Source organism: Copadichromis virginalis, linkage group LG19 (genome assembly GCF_057382275.1).
Source record: "Copadichromis virginalis isolate Kocher_CV1m ecotype Utaka linkage group LG19, C_Virginalis_male_GT1.1, whole genome shotgun sequence".
NCBI classification, from domain to species: Eukaryota; Metazoa; Chordata; class Actinopteri; order Cichliformes; family Cichlidae; genus Copadichromis; species Copadichromis virginalis.
In genome coordinates this window covers 28,034,795-28,050,967 of record NC_140636.1, presented here as the reverse complement: position 1 = coordinate 28,050,967, position 16,173 = coordinate 28,034,795, and positions in this window count along the sequence as shown.

Genomic DNA, 16,173 nt, shown 5'->3' with positions numbered 1-16,173 from the left:
TTTTGGAGGGTTGGTACGTTAACTCTGATTTAGTGTTAAACACCAAATCTGTCTGGAGTTGATAATTTAACACTTGGTGTTAAGAGTTTATATATTAACTCTCAAAGAGTATTTTAGTTTAACTACGTAAGAGTTATCTTCTAATTCATTCTAAAAAGCGGGAATTTTACTGTTCTGAACTTCTAGAAATTTCTTTTGGAAATAAACATTTACTAAAAAGACGCAATGGTTTTTGAAAAACATTTATTCTGAACTGTGCACCACAATTTCAAAACATTTTCTGAAAGATGTAACAGTGTACATATTCTCACTTTCATTAGAATTTTGTTTATCAAAAGGTCTGACATGGTAAATGCAAATAACAGCATTCTCATCACTTATTTCTTCAATACAATATGCATGTCCTTCATTCATCCTTTGTGGAACTTCAACGCACTTTTGCTCTCCCCCATATTCCATCTTTACAGGCATATCCTGTGCGGAGATTGAATAACAATTAGTTGACACTAATTAATGGCACAAATAATCCAGTAAACAATTGCAGCACAGTAAAAAAAAAAAAGGAATCCTCTTTGAGACATTACTTGTGTAAAGTATTTTTCCCAAAAGACAAGGACACAGGCAACAGGTAATACTGAACTAAATGTAAAACCTCAACCTTTTTAATTTTTACCTAAACCGTGTGCACAAAACTCTGGAGGGATCTATGCTAACGTAGAATCCAGTCAGGATGCCTGCTACTGCTGTTTGCTCGTTTTTTTTTTATGGGAGATCGTTTTCAGGCTTCAAGCAGCACCATTATACCAACATTTCACATTCTAGACATTGTTTTAGGTGTATTTGACCAAAAGTTTGACTGAAAATTCACATGCAAGCTTTTTTCAAGGCTGTGGTATTTGCCCGCAAACAATACCTTTCAGCTAGCTAAAACAGAATATTATGCTATCACCGAGCAACATGGCTAATGCCTTTCACACAGCTTTGTCTCAACTCCAAAGAGCCACAGAAGTAAAAGCTAATAATAATAATTGAAACAATCTTTGAAAAAATGACTTACCAAGCATGGCAAACAACTCAAATATGTAGAGCAAAATGTTCTGAAACGGCTTCACTTCAGCTTCGATTGGAGCCGTGCTGGGGGCGGAGTCTGTCAATTTACTCTATTGGTGTCATAGCCTCTGTAGGAGTTCAGAGTTAAGAGGTCAAGAGTTAATGTTTCCATTGTAACACCTCCAGATTTGACAGAGAAACGCTAATTTTTAACACTCGATTTTAACTACTATCATTTTACACCTCAGAGTTACATTAAAAGAATGTGACTCTACTTAGAGTAAAATTAACTCTACTTTTGCAAGAAGACTCTTAACACCAAAACATTTAACACTTTTGAATTTGCTGTGAGTAGTGGTGGAGAAATTATATATATTGTTTTTTGTTTTTTTCTATGTCTCAAACACTGAAGAAGACTGATTATCATATTTAGCCTACAAAATATCTTCTACAACTAATTTAGCCTGGTCTTAGCCTGGACAGGATTACAGTGCCTGGTGAGGTAAACCTCACAGTCCCTCTGATGATATACTGGCAGTTATGACACCAATAGGTTTTATTGCATAGTCTGTATGACTCAGACTTTAAGTACAGTATGTGATATCTCCCTGTAAGAGTTCATGAACAGTAACTGTTCAAGAAGTCTTGTAAAGGAAGTTCTCTTTTAAAAAAAAGAAAAAGAAAAAGAAAAGCTTATCCACCTTTACACATTTGTTTGGACATGTCTCCCCTCCTGAAACAGGTTACTAGAGTTCTAATAGCATCACCTCATGAGAAAACAACAGCATATAATGGTGTTATACAACAATTCTCATCACGCTGCCTGTGGCACAGACATTACAGACTTGTGGTTATACGGCAGTTTCCCACATTATGACTGCTAACTAGGGCATTTCCCAAGATCATCTAAAAAAGAAGCTCAAGTTCTTTGAATTAGTCGTTTAGACAGGCCTACTCTACCTGAACACTTTCCAATAACGCCCCGCCGGACGTGTGGGAGGTGTCAGTGTTCAGGACCATCATCTTTTGTTTTTCTACAACCTTGCCAACAGAAATCTGCTCCATGGGAATTCACAAACACACAAACACACACACACAAACAGTGGATGGTTTTGTCTGGTTGTGAGTCATCCATGTTCCCCACAGATCCCTAATTCCTCTCCTGATAGATCTGGCTTCTTTTACACACTCTGTCTTCATTTTGAAGAAACTTGGAAACCTCTGCTTCATCTGAGATAGCTCATATTTTATGTGCTTCTGTTTTTTTGCCTATGGGGATTTGATCGTTAACATGTTGCGGAGGGAGCTGTTGAGCGGTTAAGCTATCCTTACTTACCACGATAAGCAGAGGACCCGCTGTACTATAGCAGATGTCCTTAGGTCAGCTTTATGAGATGAAATGCATGATAAGAAAACCACTTGTGGCTGGAAAAACAGCAACGCTGTAATCAGAAATTCATGTTTCTGTTTTGTCCAGGAAAAAATCATTGAAAACAACTTGCAGGAGTTTGCCTGGCTTTACATTCTGGAGCCTGAGGAATCTACTACAACATGCTATTTTTTGAAATATAAGTCTAACTGTATTTATGGCAGATTTCAATCGGTTTTTCATTCAAGAATGCAACTTATTTATCATTCCACTGATAACGGGTACAGCTGATAGTCAGATTACTCTGCTTCATGCAGAAACAGAGGACATTTTCACTTGGCAAACAGCACAGCAGTAATTAAATATGAACGTTCCCAAAACTTCCTTGGGATCGTATTACTGTTTGTATGGCTTTGTTATTCCTTGCAGCAGGTAGCTTAGCAATCTGGCACAACATGTAGTTCATTTCAGGAATGTGGAATTTGAAAAAAAACAAAAAAAACCCCTCTTGATCCTCTGAGACTACCTGAGGCTACCTTGTGACCATCCACTTTGTTACAGAGACCCTTCTGTTGAGTATAAATTGTAATCTGAAAGGGGAATAGTTGACTCCTGTGGCTGTGAGGCCCCTGGGACAAGTACAAGAAGGTACTTTGACACTGCCCTGCACACACTCTGTGTTCTCCTACATGAGTAAACACTTTTTAATGTAATGACTCCCTTTTTCCAGGTGGAGGAAAAAGCAGAAAGTGGCCAAAGGGCGAGAAACTGATCCACACACACACACATATATATGAGAACACACACACACAAGCTGAGAGGGTGAAAAGGGCATTAGCAGGCATTAGTTTCCTGCTTTTGAGTTTGGGATTTGGGGCACTTGAGTCTCTCCAGGGAAAGCCTGGTCAGTGAATTTCTCTGATGAAAGAGGCAAAGCATTGAACCACGACAAGGTTTCAATAAAAGCCTCAAGACTGATTGCCCAACGAAAATGTCGGAACCTTGGCTATGCTCATTGCTCAATTCGATGCTGAGGTTAAATTTTGGATGCATGACACACCACAGAGACTGACACATCCTCCAGGTTCCCCTTGTGTGGTTTGAAGTTTCCAAGACACGTTAGAGGAGTGGAATCTTTGCGTAGGGAAGGCTGTTGGAAAAAAACAAAACAAACTACAGCCATTCACTGAAAAACAGACTCTATCAGCAAAGAGATATAACATTAGTAAGGTCTGTGGCAAATATGCAGAATTGTTAACTGTTTCACTCTTTAGAGGAACAATTTTCAATCATTAATGAGGCAATCATTCTGTTTTATCAAGGTGGTTACAAGACAGCAGTCAATAATTGTAAAATCTATACTTTTTGTAATTTCTGATGCTTAGTTTTATGAGTAAAACATTATGGTAAAACACAAGAAGCACAAAATGCATCTAGTTTTTTTTTACATTGCTTCCTCAAAACTGCTTTACTGTCATACTGAGTGATATTCAAACCACTGTTGAAACCCTCTTTTCAGCTGCACCATTATATCAAGTAGACATTTAGATGTGTTGTGCATCATTTTATGCTCATTGTTAGCACAGAGGAATGCATTTCCTCATAGCCAGGAACATTATACAATTCCAAGCTACTGTCAGGGCTCTCCGGCACTTATTCTCCTTTGGCTCCATCACTACCCCCCAACCCCCTCTTTCCCTCCCGCCAAAATCCTGGAAAAGATAAACACGCTTTCAGCCTGCAACTTCACTCGTGAGATCAGGGAGAAGGAGGTTCCTCAGTCCCATGTGGCGAGCAGGGTAAACACAGGGATCTGACTACAGAAGGAATGGAATGATGCGAGGGACCCTTTGCTCCAACCACCGCTTTTGCTTCTCATCTCCCCACACCATGGCCAGATGGCCGCCATCTCCATTCTTCCCTCTTTCACTCCTGCTAAATCAAACACTGAATTCATGTGGTTTGGAGCTTACTCTGCACAGTGTGAAGTATGAAACACACACACTCATCAGACACTGGTTACAGAGCTGCATGGGAGCTCACTCGGGAGAAAAACATGTCTTATTGTGGCTGCATACATTACTTCAGTAAGTGTGCACAGTGTGTGAGCTGTGGCATGCATTGATTTTTCCATGTATGGCTTTGTGTTCCAAGACAGCGTATGTTTTATACTCTTCCATCGGTTGTTTTGTAGTTCTTCCTGAATCTTGGCTCATCCAGAGCTGAGGAGTACGGTTATGAAAAGGGTGTGTCTGAAACTCCTCGTTTAGATTTCACTTATCAAGAAAAGTGTATATTTGCACTCTTCATGCACACGTAGCCCAGCTAATCACATTTGAAAGAGAAGCATCTGACCTGTGTTGTTTTTAAGGTACTTTCTAGCATTATCATTTGTATTTTCCACTTGAATCTTACAATTAAGTTTCTTTGCACGAGTGAGTTTTAGTTAAAATCCTCTGGTAATCAGAACCAGTTCTAATACACCTGGAGTAAACAAGCTGCTTGGCTGCGTGCACAGTTGTGCTCAGTGTAGCATGAAGACACAAACAAGCACCTCTGTGTTGATGGTTATTACAGAGTTTCTAAGACTTTATCCTTTTACAGTGAGGCATTTTAGGACATTGCCTGTCCAAAGGCTTCATATGATTTGCTCATTCATTTTGTTTATTTTGATTGCAGGACTTATCCATATGATCTTTCAGCCACTGCTGGAACATAAGGACCCGTCACTTCTTAAAAATGATCTCACCAGCTAATCGTATAACCGCTCACACTGACATAATTCTTGACAACAGTTTTGCTGAATTTTGGGACCAACACAGGACCATTCCTTTGCCAGAGACCGACACTTTAATTAGATTTGCAGAAGATATTAACCATCAATCATGTTAATGCCCAGCCAACCGCAAGTAATGACTTTCATGGTCTGATCAATCAGCGCGGCTTTGTCTCTTTATTAAAAATGCCAAATATATTTGCTTTGAATCTCTGTTTTGAATTCTGCATTCCTAATAAAATGCTGGTTTTTGAATCAGTGACGCAGGTTAGTGTGAAAAACAAAGTCTAATTAAATCAAGACCCAGCTTATGAGGGAAAGGCAAACTTTGCACTTGTTGAAAAAAAATGAAAGAAAATGTTCAAGAATAACAACAAATTACTTTACAGTTTTATAGTATAACAAAGGGTTTTTTCAGTCTCACACTGTTGCTTGAATTTGTCCCAAACTCATCTAATGCACCACTCACACTTATTCATTCACTCATTTAGCACAACTAAGTGGTAAACTACTATACCTTGAAAACTGCTTTTGTAGATTTTGTTTACTATTAAAATTATTATTAATAATAATTTAATTTAGATTACAGAATGTACAGTGTAAAATTCCAGTACAATGCTTGAAAATCTAGCAGTTTTTACAGAAATCAGCCATGAAAACCTTGAAAATCAGTAAATGGTAAATGGCCTGTATTTGTATAGCACTTTACTAGTCCCTAAGGACCCCAAAGCACTTTACACATCCAGTCATCCACCCATTCACACACTGGTGATGGCAAGCTACATTGTAGCCACAGCCACCCTGGGGCGCACTGACAGAGGCGAGTAACACAAATAAGTAGTGAATACAAAATGAACCATTCAGCCTGTCACTCTAAGGCCGCTGCAGTAGTACGGAGTACAAACGAAACACAATGTGAAATGCCAAACACTTAATAACTGTGAAACGTGGTTCAGTCTGCCTCTGTTTTGCATTTGCCTGCCACCATCCACTGTGGAAACACTTTAGAAACTAATTTTGTCCACAGGCAGCTGCTTTATGCAGCGTTTTTGGGGGGAAAATTATTTTTTCAGAAGAGCTCATCCTGAATCAAAGTTAATACCCTGGGGTGTGCTGAAGCCAAATCTGAGAGCAGCTCACTGGGCAAAAAACTCCGTAATGGAGGCACGCACCATTAAACAATACAAACTCAATCCATCTCTATCACAGCAGCGGGACAGCTAAATGATAGCTTTGTGAGTGTCTCTCTGTGTGTGTGTGTGTGTGTGTGTGTGTGTGTGTGTGTGTGTGTGTGTGTGTGTGTGTATTGTATGGTACTCTTCAAAACACTGTCACCTTTATCATTTTAAAGGCACCTGCAATCATCACAGGAGTCACTCTGTCTGTATTCATGCATTACATTAAAGACGTCCTTTAATACAGCACTTTTACTTTTTTTTAATATATACAGCTTTCTACTTTCTTGGTCATTTCTACATATGTTTCTAAATGTCTAACAAATGTTGGAACCTGGTGCCATAAATATAAGGTAAGTTATTTCTTTACAGCAGTGCAAAACTAGCGAATCATTTTACTCTGTGCATTGGTTGGACAACTTCAGGTTTTCAGCTCTCTTTTCGAGTTTTCATCTAAGAGTCCCGTGTCTTCTCTTTCTCCTATCTCTGCCTGTCAGTGACTGACTCTCACTCTACCCCTTATCACTGTTTCACTGCCAGCTGACAGTCAAAAGCACCTAAATTAGCTTATCAAAGTGCAAAGCTCCCTGGGTAACACAGTAAGCTAAGATTCCTATTTCAATTTGCCGTTTCAATTTCGTTTATACTGTCGACAGAACAAAAGACACTGCTATACCCATGAGTCCAAACGGAGATAAGGTAGAGATGCAGGGACGGACATGGGAGCCACTGAGACTTTGGGACAAACACAGATCTATTAACAAACAAGCAATAAAAAATGAGGGCGAAACTGAAGGAGAACGCACCAGTGAGGTCTTTAAAAGTTATGGCTGTATAGGCTGTTTTAATGCTATTGATGCACAGGGATCGATTTATAGACACCTGATTTTTTTTTTTCAAAGGAATAGGTCATAATGCAATAAAAAGTGCTGTCGGATTGCTCTAAACTGCACATTCCCCCATTAGATTACTTCTGTTTTTTTCCTTGTTAGACAAGTCAGCAGACCTGAATAGATGTACTCTCATTATGCCTCAGGCAACCATAAGTTCTCCTACTGCCATGCAAAGTGACCTGACACTTGTCTTTTTGTTCCATATGTGCTCCCTGACCAAAACTCTGTTTTAAATTGCATGATTTAGCCACACAAAATACATTTTTGAGAGAGAGGTGATGCAAATTACCCAATTAAGTGCAACAGTGCTTAAAGCCAAAAGATCCCTGAGGGAGAAGGGAATTACTTTAAAGACTCTCACAGCAAATAGCCTGACAGCAGACTTAGGCTGAACTGTTACGTGAGCTGAAATACACAACATCTGTATCTTTAGCTATGGTTTCTAACCCTTATTGCTTACACTTGTTTGTACGCATGACCATGCAATCCTGCAGAAAGTGATGAAGCAAGCGTCTTGGCTCACCACAGGCCCATCTCATCTCAATAAACAGCATGTGACATGACCTCATCTGCTTGGAGGACACCCTCTGGATTGGCTCTGAGACTTTAATGACACACTTATATTTCTGCAAATGCATGTGAGGTGTCCTGGAATTCAAAGCAAGGCTAACAAGTTGGTGGTCAAAGGTTCACAGTGCTCATCCAACACATGAGACATAGGAATGCCTAATTTTGGTCATGGAAGGGGACTGCTTTCTGGTTTCCATCAAAACCAGAACAGGTTAAAGCAGTGATGGTATGATTGTGTAAACCAAGACCTGACCAGTGCCATTTGAATTTATGAGTAACAAAGAAAATAGGGAGGATTTAGGAAACTTATTGAATGAACTTTTTAGCCTTGGAAACAAAAGAACATGTGTTCATAAAGTCTTTAAAGTCAGGTTAGCAGCACCAGAGTGTAATGGATGACATCAAGATAAGATTCTTGGCACTCATTAGTGTTTAGCCCAGACTGAGCCTTTTCCATGGAAATATCTACACTGAACTGTCCAAGATAATGGCAATAACATATGTGAGGTTTGTCAAGGGTGGAATTCCTGTCATCTAATATGTGAAATGGAACGGTGAAGCTCACTGACTGACTGTGTGTACGCTGAAGATACTATAAGGAAATTGAAAGGGTTTGGAAAGTGTCGTGTTTTCAATAAAACATCCGTAGTAGTTAGCAAGCTTCTTTATTTTAACGTGGCTCACATCCATGTACGTAAACATAACCTGCCGCTGCTTCTACGACACAGTATATATCACAATTTGGTTAGACAGCCCCCTAGTGGTGAAGCTGAACTACCCACATAACTCCTATCAACACATCCCCTTTTCTTTAGATGTTATCTGCTGAACAACACTATGGAAACATACCTAACATTGCATAGCTTGAATAACATCACAAACACTTGTGACAGTGTAAACTACGGAACACACAATAATGCAGAAAGTTCCTTTTTGATATATGCATATATATCTAGCTATATATGTATACACCAACATATACATATATATATATGCTTAAAGGTTTAGTCTATCAGGTGGCTTGATAGAGCGTGCTGATCTTCTGACAATGGGTGACTGGTCTCTTTGCTCCACACTGTCCTTCACGGGTGTTGTTGGTTCAGGTGGTGTGTTGTTGTCATCACACTGTTCTTCCGATGGTCCCATTGTCTTTTGAGTGTACAGTAAACTCCTCCGATTTCTCCTTAATATCAGTCCATCTTCAGTTTTCACATTGTACGATCTTGGGTTTACCTCCTCCAGTACAGTTGCTCTCTTTTCCCAGATGTTTGCATCTTCCACTCTGACTGCTTCATTGGGTGCGAGTGGTTTTAGACTTTTTGAGGACTTGTCAAAGTTGACCTTTTGTCTCTTCTGCAACTGTTTCATTTTGTCTCTCACTTGTTTATGTTTCCTGGTTGTTGTGTAAGGAAGAGTGGTCCGTAGTTTTCTTCCCATTAATATTTCTGCTGGTGACTTGCCATGCTCCAGTGGTGATGCTCTGTAGCTCAGTAGTGCCAAATAAGGATCTGCCTTACCATCTTGTGCTTTCTTTAGTAACTGTTTCACAATGTGCACACCTTTCTCTGCTTTCCCATTGGACTGTGGATGCAGGGGGCTTGAGGTCACATGTTTAAAGTCATATTCCTGAGCAAATAGTTGGAATTCTCTACAACTATAGCAAGGTCCATTGTCACTATGAACAATCTGTGGTATCCCATGTCTAGCAAATATTGATTTCATGTGCGTTATGACACAAGTAGCTGACATGTTGGACAATAATGCCATCTCTGGATAGTTTGACAAGTAATCAATAACCAGCAGGTAGTTTTTTCCTCCTAGGTGGAAAATGTCTGTTCCGACTTTCTGCCATGGTTCCTCCGGTATGTCTGTTATGGTCAGAGGCTCTTTTGGTTGTTTTGCCTGGTGTTTGATACACGTATCACAAGTGGAAACCATTTGCTCAATGTCTGCATTTATACCTGGCCAATAGACTGCTGTTCTGGCTCTCCGTTTGCATTTCTCTATGCCTAGATGTCCCTCATGCAGTCTTTTCAGGATGTCTCCTCTCAGTGAGTGTGGAATTACTACTCTGTTTTGTCTTAGCAGAAGTCCATTCACAACACTTAGTTCTGCTCTTATGTTGTAGTATGTTTTGCATTCACCTCTTGGCCATTTCCCATTCAACAGTGTTATAACTCTTTGCAGACTAGAGTCCTTTTGTGTTTCAGCCTTGATCTGATGTGATTTTCTGTCTGACACAGGAAGTGACTCTGCTACCAGGTTTACATGTATATTTACATCCATCTCTGTGGAGCTTTGCTCTTTGTTTGGGGTTGTGGCCCTAGAGAGTGCATCTGCTAACACAATGTGTTTACCTGGTGTGTAGATCAAGTTGAAATCATAGCGCTGTAGTTTCATCATCAATCTTTGAATGCGTGGAGACATTTCACTTAAGTTTTTCTTGATTATGGCTATCAATGGCTTGTGGTCAGTCTCTGCCACAAATGTTGGCAAACCATAGACATAGGTGTGGAACTTTTCAAATCCAAAAACAAGCCCCAATGTCTCTTTTTCTATTTGGGCGTAGTGAGATTCTGTCTCTGTCATTGCTCTTGAGGCATATGCCACTGGCCTCCAGTGGTCTCCATAAGCCTGCAACAACACTGCGCCGATCCCGGCCTTCGATGCATCTGTTGACACTTTTGTTTTTCTTTTTGGATCAAAATACGCCAAAACTGGCTCTGTTGTGTCTTTTTCAGTTGTTGCCACTCGTTTTCCAGTTCTTCATTCCATCTGAACTCGCAGCTATTGTGTAGAAGCTGTCTCAGGTGCACTGTTTTGGCCGCCAGGCTTGGGATGAATTTTCCAATAAAGTTAACCATTCCCAGGATTCTCAACACACCTTTTTTATCTTCAGGACGTGGCATTTCCAGCATAGCTCGTAGCTTTTCCTTGTCCGGCTCGATGCCTTCGGCTGTCAGCTTGTCACCGAGAAAGGTAATGTCACCCACGCCAAACTGACATTTTACTCTGTTCAGTTTAAGTCCATAACGTTTCACCCTTTCCAAAACCTTTACTAGTCTCTCATGGTGCTGCTGTAGTGTGGATCCCCACAAAATGATGTCGTCCATATAAACTCTGACTCCCTCGATTCCCTCGATCATATGCTCCATGGTCCTGTGGAATATCTCAGGAGCTGAAGAAATTCCAAAAGGCATTCTCAAGAAGCAGTAACGCCCAAATGGCGTGTTGAACGTGCAGTATTTTGTACTGTCCTCATGAAGCTTGAGTTGCCAAAATCCTTGGGACGCATCTAGTTTGCTAAAAAATTTTGCACCAGCCATTTCACTTGTTATTTCTTCTCTTGTAGGTATCTGGTAATGCTCTCTTTGTATGTTAGCATTTAAGTCTTTCGGATCCATGCAGACTCTAAGAGCGCCGGTTGGTTTTTTAATGCACACCATGGAGTTAACCCATTCAGTAGGTTCTTCAACTTTTCTTATGACTTCCAGTGCCTCCATCCGCTCTAGTTCCTCTTTAAGCTTGTCTTTAAGAGCAGCTGGAACACGTCGAGGTGCATGAACCACAGGCTGAGCTCCTTCTTTCAGCTTTATCTTGTAGGTGAGGGGTAAGACTCCAAACCCCTTGAATATGTCTGGGTACAGATCCACGATTTCTTTCACACTTTTGGGCTCAGAGCTGTTTATACTGTATACCCGTCTGACTAGGCCGAGTCTCTCACATGCTTTATCTCCCAACAGAGATTCATGTCCCTCTGGCACAATGATAAACATCAGACTGTGATATTTTCCTTTTACTTGTACCCGGAGCCTGCATTTACCTTTGGTTTTGATTGGTTCTCCATTATATGCTTGGAGTAAACTGTTATTTTGGAATATGTGTGGTTTCGTTTTCATCGCTTTCACATCCAGCTCATTCACCAGATTAGCCTTGGCTCCTGTGTCCAGTTTGAAAGTTACCAGGGCTCCGTTCACTGGTAACATCTCTGTCCATTTGTCCTGCTTCACTGTACTGACTGCAGGTTGGTCCATGGGTGTATCTTGCTGCATTACCATTCCCACAAAAAACGTGTCACTGAGAGCAGTTTCTTCTACTGTGTGTACTCTTTCTTTTTGTTTATTCTTTGAAAAACATTGCTTGGCAAAATGGTTTTGTCCATTGCATTTTTTGCATATTTTACCATAAGCTGGGCATTGTTTCCTTCCATGTTTTGTGCCACATCTTTTGCACAAGAAAGTGTCTTTTGATTCTTTCTGTTCTTTTTTGTACGTGCGCCCTGCCTGCCGTGTATTAACTGCAGCTACAGCTGTGCTTTCCGTGTCTGTTTCCCTCGGCGACCTGCTGAAGGTTTTTGCATGTTGTATGGCGAGCTCGCTGGCATGACATACTTTCACAGCACTTGCTAAAGTCAGATCCGCCTCTCTCAGAAGCCTCTCTCTTATCTTTATATCTTTTATTCCAAATACGATCTGATCTCTTATCATAGATTCTTGCAGCTGTCCAAAATTGCATGTTCTTGCCTTTAACTTGAGGTCAGTCAGAAACGTATCAAAACTCTCTGAAGGTTGTTGTATACGTGACCGAAAGACGTACCTCTCAAATGTTTCATTCTTTTTGGGCGAACAGTGTTCATCAAACTTTCTCACTACTTCGTCAAACTTTTCTTTGTCTTCTGCAGTTGCGAACACAAACGTGTTATATACTTCCACCGCTTGTGGACCTGCTACGGTAAGAAGCAGTGCAATCTTCCGTGTATCAGGCTTACTATCTAGGCCGACAGCTTGCAGGTATAGCATAAACCGCTGTTTAAAAGTTCGCCACTCACAGTCCACATTTCCGTTCCAGTTGACGGCATCTGGTGGCTTAACACTGTCCATGATGACCTGCTTTACTACCCCACTCCTGGTACCATGTCGTGTTTTCAATAAAACATCCGTAGTAGTTAGCAAGCTTCTTTATTTTAACGTGGCACACATCCATGTACGTAAACATAACCTGCCGCTGCTTCTACGACACAGTATATATCACAATTTGGTTAGACAGCCCCCTAGTGGTGAAGCTGAACTACCCACATAACTCCTATCAACACAGAAAGAATGATGAATCTGACATTATTTTCTTTTCATAACGAGTAGGATCTCAACTTCCAAAATTAATTGGCTTGCACAAAGAAACACTCAAATAATGCTGGAGACAAACTAGACTTTCAGGGATTATAGTCATTTGTTGTTGATTTACAAACCTAAATAAATAAGGCGATTAATTATGCTTAAAACTTTTTAAAAATTAGGTTTTGACATGAGTTGAAACATAAGAAATATATTTGTTTGCTGCTGGAGAACAAAATGGAGAAGAATTTAGGAGAATGCCAAGATTGTTTCATCATAAATCCAATGGAAATCTACTCAAGTTTTTACTTCATTGTGGCTCTTGATGGTAAAAAAGGGTAACTAAAACCATTAAGACACGGTGACTATAAAAGTCACAACAAAAAAAGCAAAATATTACAGTCAGGACCAATCCAAAATATTGGAGTACCAACCATTAGAACAGCATCGCCATCCCGAAAATCAGTTTTCGCTCTCATTATATTTACCGCTAGTAGTTGAATCGCCACACATTTTCCCCTGAAAATGACATTTTAACAGCAGGTGCCAGGAGTTTGAGGAAGATAATAAAAATATTGATCTAGATAAAAACTGGTTTGAAAAGCAAAAAAAAAAAAATCTGCACATCTGCCGGCATCGCTCACATTATCTGTGGCACACTGCTCACTGCAGGCAAAGAGGGTAAATGTCAGAAAGGGTTTCCTAGAGAGAGAGAGAGCTCCATGACATTAACAATGACTTTAACTGGCTGTGAACTACAGGAAAGCGGAGCAGAACTTCCTTGTAATTGAATTATACAGCCAGGAAGCTGCTGCATTGAATGACAACAGGTGCTACTTTGCTCTCTGTATTGTGCTGCTTCTTTTATGTGTTTACTTCCTGCAAAATGCAAAAAAATGTTTGTGAGAAGCATATAGTCTATAAATGTCACCTTTAGGTCTCCTGCAACATATTCTTCTCTCACATCAAGGCAGTCTAGATGTTCAAAGAACTCCACGTCATTGGCTGGAGCCGTTATTGTGACGTCTTTACTTCCAGTGCACGCTTTGAACACAATAGGGCAAGATCCCACTGGAGTATAGGCTATATAACATCAGAGAGCTTTAGAAGAATAGCCACATTTATGCTTCCATATCTAGATCCAGTTGCCAAATGAAACTTGATTTGTTGACCGCATCAAATGGTTTCTTGGAAGTTATCGCTGCCCAACTTTCCAGTTTAACTGTTGGATTGTGACACATTTTTCAGCAAGAACAAGATGTTCTTGGAGGATTTATTATTCCCGCTGTCATGCTGCACACCTCATCTGATCGCACAAATGACCGCAGGGCTGTTAAAATACACTGTAAGATTATTAAATGAAATGTGGGAGGATAGGAGTTGAGGACTCAACGCCAATGCTGGAGAGTCTTCTTCTTCTTCTTTTTTTTAAAGGGATCATTAAAGCTGAAATCTCAGCAACCAGAGAAAAAAAATTTACGGTACTTTTTGTGAAACACATTTTTAAGGTTTCCAAGACTAAACTTCAGATGTACAACCTTCTCTATATTTTTTAACATAAGCATTGGCAGTGAGTCTATGGCCCAAAGTTTTCCACATACAAAAGTTAGTTATGGAGTTCCACAGGGTTCTATAGTAGGGCCAGTATTTTTCAACAATTAACTTTAAAAAAAAAGAATATATTCATAATGATCACTGGATTTTTAAAGCAGTTTTTAATTACCACACCTAATTCTAATCATAAAATCATAATTTCATCCAACCCTGTGCTCACAGTCCCTGTCATCTTTACAGTCTCCATCAAATATCATGGTAGGAGCTCCCTGTTTAATACCTCCATCGCCCAGCATCTCTGCAGGTGACAGACATACACCGTACCCACTATAGAGGAATGGGCAAAAGCTTGCAAATAGGCAGACTGTCTGCAGGCGTTCTCTGATCTAATCTCCTCCACAATCTGGCATTTGGCTTCTGCTGGGATGCCAGGTATACCATTCAGATGTAGGCAAAAGCAGCTCTTTTTGGTTAAGAATGCACCCAGCACTGGACTGCAGGAGAAACATGGGCAGTACAGATGGCTGTAGACTGCCCTCTGGTGGAGAAATATAATCAGCACACTTGTATATGACGCTGCAACTCAAGTAGTGTTTGTTGGGTATATTATTCGGCAACTGGAAATTGTATCCTCATCACAAGGTTCAGTTTTTGTTTATGTTTCAATGGGAAACTCCGTAAGTATAATCTTTCTCAACTTCACTTAATGTATAAAAGCTTCTTTGTCTTGCAGTCTCAGCTGACTGTTCTGTCTAGTAGCTGGTGTTTTGCGCCTCTGGTATTCTTGCCAATCCCCGCTCATGTATTGACCCATGTGCCTGTTCATCTTAGCCGATATGATGCCTGACATGTACTACATTCCATGTAGTACTGAGGCAGGTTATTGGTCGGTAGTTGGATGGGACCGGTCCCTTCTTGGGGTCCTTGGGGATCAGGACCGTCCGACCTTCGGTTAGCCATTCCGGGTATCTCTCGTCAACTAGCAGCTGGTTCATTTGTGCTGCCAGACGCTCGTGGAGTGCAGTCAGCTTCTTCAGCCAATAGGCGTGAACTATGTCGGGGCCTGGTTCATGCTTTTCATACTAGAGACCCTTGCTTGGATGTCTGCCACCGTGATGGTTACTGGACCCTGTTCAGGGGGAGGAGGTTGCTATGGTCTGCCCTCAGATCCACTTGCCAACTTCTAGCCAAGCATCTCACTGCTGCCGTATTGTAGATCAGTCTCGGTAAGCGTGGCTGTAGATATCATCCGTAGTGCTGCATTAACATTATCGAGCAGACCTTCTGAGGCCACTTCTGCTACACTGCAGTAGTGATGTCGCGGTGGGAAAGCTCCACTTTACACAGTCTGCATTTGTTTACTGTGAAATGTTTTCACTTTTTAAAAAACCTGTTTCCATTTCCTTCCTTCTTCGTTTTGCCGTTCGCGCTAGTTTCTTCTTTGTAGTATTGAGTGCAGTCTTAGCAGAATATAGCTTACTGCAGTGTACTGCAAGTACAAGAAACACACTTGTGGGTTGTTTTTTGTTTTTTTAGAATAGGACGTGTGGACAATAAAATTCCGCGTCGTCGATTATAACGACGAATTGTTGCAGCCTTAATGTCATATTTTACTTTTGTGCAAATGTTATATTGTAATGGCAAATTATGTCAAATCAAGGACAGATACAGGTAA